At 39.5% G+C, this 6,290-nt stretch overlaps 1 long non-coding RNA gene across 1 annotated transcript; it reads left to right on the top strand.

Annotated features, from left to right (window-relative positions):
• Nucleotides 1-3,333: 3,333 nt before the first annotated feature.
• LOC115439217 (uncharacterized) lies at nt 3,334-5,647 on the top strand. Its single transcript, XR_003938234.1, has 3 exons — nt 3,334-3,368; nt 5,511-5,514; nt 5,606-5,647. It is a non-coding gene; the product is annotated as an uncharacterized LOC115439217 (long non-coding RNA).
• The last annotated feature ends 643 nt before the right edge of the window (nt 5,648-6,290 follow it).

Below are 6,290 nucleotides of genomic sequence, written 5' to 3' on the forward strand. Positions count from 1 at the left end.
TACCATAGATCAGGGGGGTCAAACATGCGGCCCGTGGGCCAAATCCCGCCCACCTAAGGGTCCAATGTGACCCATGGGATGAAAGTGTAAAAATGACACTGAAGATGTTAACAGTCCAGGTGCAGATCATTTTACTTCAGGTTCCACATACAGACCAATGGGATCTACAGTCAAATAAAAACAGAATAACCCATAAATAATGACAAATACACATTTTCTTCTTAAAAAATTATGTGAAAAAAATGTAAGTGAAAAAAAATAACATTACACTAGGAAAATATTTACATTTACAAACTATTCTTTCACAATAAAAGGCCAATAAATACGTGAATAAAAACAAATATGAACAACCTGAAATGTGTAATTGTACCAATTTTCTGTCTGTTATTAAATGTTTGGTGCATTTGTAGATCCACTGGGATCTGTACGTTGGGTTAATAATAAACTGTGACGTAATATTGTAAAAAATTATTCTTATTTTAATTCCAAACTCCAAAATTTTGACAATATTCCGCCTGTTGCCACATGTTTGTGTAACACTGTGGGTAATGTACATGTATAAAAAAATAAGTCGAGGCATAATATTGTTGAAATTGCATTAATTTTTCAAATAAAATTTCATATTTTTCATGTTATTCATATCCTTTTGTAAAATGTAAATATTTTCATAATTTAATGTTTTTTTTATTGTACTAAAACAAAAAAAAAACTTGTAGTTGTCATTATTTATAGGTTATTATGTCATTATTTTACTGGTCCGGCCCACTTCAGACCAGATTGGGCAAAATGTGAGTTTGACAGCCCCTGTTATAGATTTATTAACTTTCATTTGTTTAAGGAAGATCTAAACTAAGTGTGAGTACCCCGCATTATGACCACTCCCCCCAGATAATCTGCATTTCATCAGCTTCCTGATAAAACCTGCTAAGTCACATTTTTGGTTGGGAATAAAAACCTGCTATCTCCCCCATTATAGCTTTAAATTTCAGTCTCCTGTGAAAGTTCTTTACACTCCATCATAAGTACCAACATTAAAGGAACAGATATTTTTTGGTCATATTTCACAGTTTCCTGTTATATAAACAGTTTTTTGTTTCTCCTGTAAAATTTGCCAAAAGTCACATAGCAGGTTTTATCAGGAAGCTGACGATTTATAGAAATATGGCAGCAAAAATACTTAAAGCATGAAGAAAAGCTGCACAAAAACAATGGAGGTGCAAAAATCAACAATTTAAAGTAAAATCTGGAATTAGCAGCTAATGTAGCATAGTACCACCCTCCCCCTCCTGCACATGCTCAGTGGTGTTTGTCTGAACAGTAAAAAAAAATCTGTAATTTGACAGAATTTTCACTGCTTATTTTACAGATTTTTCCTGTATTTTTAAGATACAGGAAAATATCAATGAAATGACAAAAATAGACTGTGATTTTACATGTTAAACGTAAAATAACATGAAAAAACTGTAACTGTGAATAACCATAAAATTTCAATTTTTTAAAAGAAATTTTTTTCTTTTTTCACAGAAAAATACAGTTAAAATACATTTGCAAATGTATCATAATTTCACAAATATTTCTTTTCTATTTATGAGATTAAACAGTTCATTTAAAGTTTAATATTGTAAAACAAAATAATAATAATAAAAAAAAAAAAAGTGATAAAATTACTGACAATTAACCATAAAAGTAATATTTGTTCTGTAAGTTTAACAAGACTTGTTTGTTAATTGACAAATACCTTGTGTAATTACGGGAGGTTTCACAACAAAAATGTTGAATACATGCATTTTTGTGAATGTATAACATGTATAAGCACCGATAAACTGTCCAAATACAGTTTTTATCTGTGGATTGTACAACTTAGTCTGACTGAAAATCATATATATATATATATATATATATTTATATATATATATATATATATATATATATATATATATATATATATATATATATATATATATATATATATATATACACACACACACACACACATACACACACATATATAGGTAATTTGATTTGTTTTAATACATGTAAATATTCTTTATTAAACAATAAAAGTCAAAAAAATATGTAAAATCTCATGTAAAGTTAGGGCAAAAAACTGTATTTTAATTATAGAAAACTATTGTATTTTTATGAGATGGTTATTTTCCGTTATTTTACAATATTTTTTCGGCGCCCCTGCTGCCGGAATATTACTGTTTTTTACTGTTTTTTTTTTTTACAATGTGATTTAGATCACCTGCTAAAAGTCCCAGTGTGTATCAGGCTGTAGTTAAAGTTGATATTGCCAGTAACAGAACCAGCTTTTATGAGCCATAACAAGTCATCATTAAAAGTCATTAGCAAACATCAGCATCATAAAAAGGCCACAGTGGGTCTCCAGAGCCCCCACAGGAGCCGTCAACGCACCCACATAAAGATGCATCAGTAAGCAAGACAGGGGAGCAGGAGAGAACTGGGAGAATACGGAGGAAAGTGGGAGACGTCCTGAGCGGGAGGTTTTTCCGGGATCACTGTTGGCACTGCCTTCTGTAACCTCACACTTCTGTTTGTGTGTGTGTGTTTTCGGTTTTCTGTGTCTCGGCTCGTGTGTTTCGTTTCTCTCAGATGCCTTCCAGCATTCCTTCCCTGTGTGTGGAGGGAGAGTGGTGTTTTGGAGAAAATATTGAATTAGAGAAAAAGAGGAACAGGGAGAGAGAGAGAGAGAGAGAGAGAGAGAGAGAGAGAGAGAGAGAGAAATGAAGGAGAGGGAGAAATATTGACTCCTTCTGGGAAGGAACGAGACGGCAACGCCTTTCCAATAACCATAAACCCACTGGGCTGAAAATAGACGGGCCCGATGAATAAACAAATGTGTTCATCCCACATGAGCTCTTCTCTTTCACAGACGGAGAGGAATGGAGGTGACCCCCCCATCCCCATCCCCATCCCCCCTCCTCTCCTCCCCCCTCCACCACCTCCTCTCTCTCTCCTCTTTCACTGAGGCCATCATTTCTTCATCACGATGAGAGATATTAACCGGAAACAAAACAGGTGTTTATGGGAAACCTTCCCTCAAAAGAGGTTTTTCACACACACACACACACACACACACACACACACACACACATTGCTGTACAGTGTGAAGGTGTCGACATCAGTGCCTGTAAAGCACATAACATCTGTTTCACATTTCATACTTGACCCCCCCCCACCCTACAAATGCACACACTCTCTCACATTTATTGTTCTTTTTTTTTTTTACAGACAGATGTGGGTTCTCCTTTGTCCTGCAACAGTTTGACATGTTTTTACCATGAGAACCACCAATAGGTAGGGATGGGAATCGAGAACCGGTTCTTTTTGAGAACCGGATCCCAGTAGCTCGATTCCTGAAATTGCTTTTCTGCCTGCTTAACGACCCTGCCTATCAATTCCGCCTTCGTTGCACATGCGTGATGACGTCACGCGTACGCTGCATTGTTTTGGTCAGAACGTAGCCAACATGGTGTTGAAGCAGAAACGGTCCAAACAGACGACACCAGGTCCAAACAGACGACACCAGGTCCACTGGAACACAGTCAAAGCTTCCATGTCTTCAAAAGGGTGGAATCCCTTCAACATGCTCAAACATTTGTCCACAGCATGTGATTCATTTACAGGAATGTCACGTATTTGATACGCTACTTAGCAACGCTTGTGAATCTAGCAGCAGAGTGAACGCCAGGCCCAATTCAGGTTCCAGTGCAGGCAACAAACATCGTACCCCCTCAAATACAAGTTTCCAAAGGTAGGGGAAAGGAAATGAGGTGCACAACAATGGGAGACAGGCAGAGTCAAACCGGTTCCGGCAATAGGGGAATTAGTAAAACGTCTTTAGTTTCACTTTCACTGCACACACACACACCCCCCCCCCCCGAACCGGGCCCAGCATCATTTGTTATTATTATTATTTGTACATACTGTATATGTTATATTTTCTGTGCAGATGGAAATATAAAAGACAATTAATATAAACACACCCCTTTGTACTCTTTTATTCCCTCACCCAATGAGAATCGATAAGGGATCGGATCGATAAGCGAAATCGATAATGGAATCGGAATCATTAAATTCTTATTCATTCCCATCCCTACCAATAGCCGACATTTAAACTGCAACTGTTTTCTGAAATAAGGTCCTGTGGGCACAGCTGGAGGGGCCAGGGCTTTGGTCCCCCCGGGCCCCCCAGCAGAGGAGGCTCTGAGGGGCCAGGGTTTTGGACCCCCCAGGGCCCCCCAGTAGAGGAGGCTCTGAGGGACCACTCAGAGGCTGTTTACATGTAGATTTTGAGAGATTTTTGAAAACGGAGACTTTTCTCTACGTTTGTGCCTATCATTTACATGACAATGACAGGCATGCACAATTCCGCAATTCTCCTTTTTCCCATTTGCGCTTAAACAAAGGGAAACGCAAAAACGGACGTCACAGTTTTCAAAGGAAATATTCTACCAAGTTCATATGTGATGATACAGTTTAGAGCAGGGGTCTCAAACTCATGACCCAGGGGCCAATTACGGCCCTCGAGATGATATTTTGTGTCCTCCTACTTGACTTTGAAGTTTAGTGTTAGTGCAGCCCACGCACAGTTCTCAAACAAACCTTTTTGCTGAGTCTTTCCTTGCTTTTATTTTATTTATTTTTATCACTTATGGGTTACCTTACGTGGAACTGGCTCAACTCGACTCAGCCCAGCTCAACTTGGATATCAGGTCCTATTCCTGGAGACCATTTTCATTACAGGAGACTACAGACTTTACAGTACCTGGTCGTCATAGCGATATGGCACATTACTTCCATGCTGTCTGCTCAGAGTTCCTGATAAACTTGCTTGTTACATGTTGTCTCGTCAAGCTCATATTGAATTTTTACCTCTGAACCTCCTCAACAAACCATGGTGTAGTTTTTCGGGCTGTCATCATGTGGATTAATCTACCGCTATATTTACTGTCAACTTCCGTATCTGTTTTTTGTAAAACGGCGGGTCACAGAGACAACTCTCTGACCAATCAGTGGTCTGCGTTTACACGTCATGTTTTAGTATCTGGTTCCCAGTCCTGGAACCTCGGTGGAGGTGATACCAAAAAACTAGTACGAGGTACCACATTCCAGGTCCTTTTTCGTAATGGAAACAAAAAAAGTTTGAGATGAGTTGAGTCGAGCTGGTACCACGCAGTGGAAATGTGGCAATAGATAGTCCCGTGACAGCTTCCAGCGGCATTTGTTGTCAACAGTTGTCAAGCTAGCCAGCCGCAAAGTACCTGTGGAAGCATCAACGTTAGTCACTTAGTTGAAACATATTCCACAGTGACACCAAGTGGACAGAAAATATCTGCCATCACCCAGTTTCAGTCATGTCTCTGTCAAAACGTGCCCTGAAGAGAAAGGTTGGCAACGAGCAAAAGGCAATTTCAGAAAAAGTGGTGACGGAATATTTGTTTGTGGAGCACAGGTGCATCACTATGAGTCACATATGGACAGAGGAAGGTGTGATGTTTAAGGAATACAACGTCTGACATAGACATGATGAGGGATGGGAATCGAGAACCAGTTCTTTTTGAGAACCAGATCCCAGTAGCTCGATTCCTTGAAATCGTTTGCCTGCCTGCTTAACGATTCTGCTTATCGATTCGTTGCACATGCGCGATGACATCACACATACACTGCATTGTTTGGGTCAGAACGTAGCCAACATGGTGTTGAGGCAGAAACAGTCTAAACAGACGACACCAGGTCTAAAGAGACGACAACAGGTCCACTGGAACACTGTCAAAGCTTCCATGTCTTCTACAAGGTGGAATCCCTCCAATCTGCTCAAACATTTGTCCACAGTATGTGATTCATTTGATTCGCTATTTAGCGGTGCTTGTGAATCTAGCGGCAGAGTGAACACCAGGCCATCATCCGGGCCCAGTTCCAGTTCAGGCAACAAACATCGTACTCCCTCAAATACAAGTTTGCGAAGGTAGGGGAAAGGAAATGAGGTGCACAACAACGGGAGACGGGCAGAGTCGAACCAGTTCCACGTTGTGAAATGCGGCAATAGAGGAATTAGTAAAGCGTCTTTAGTTTCCCTTTCACTGTGCCCCCCCCCCCCCAAACCGGGCCCAGCGTCATCTGTTATTATTATTTGTTCATACTGTATATGTTTTATTTTCTGAGCAGATGGAAATATAAAAGACAGTTAATGCAAACACACCTGTTTGGACTCTTTTATTCTTTCACCCAATGAGAATTGATAAGAGAACCAATAAGGAATCGGA

The sequence above is a fragment of the Sphaeramia orbicularis genome, chromosome 19 (assembly GCF_902148855.1).
Source record: "Sphaeramia orbicularis chromosome 19, fSphaOr1.1, whole genome shotgun sequence".
NCBI lineage: Eukaryota > Metazoa > Chordata > Actinopteri > Kurtiformes > Apogonidae > Sphaeramia > Sphaeramia orbicularis.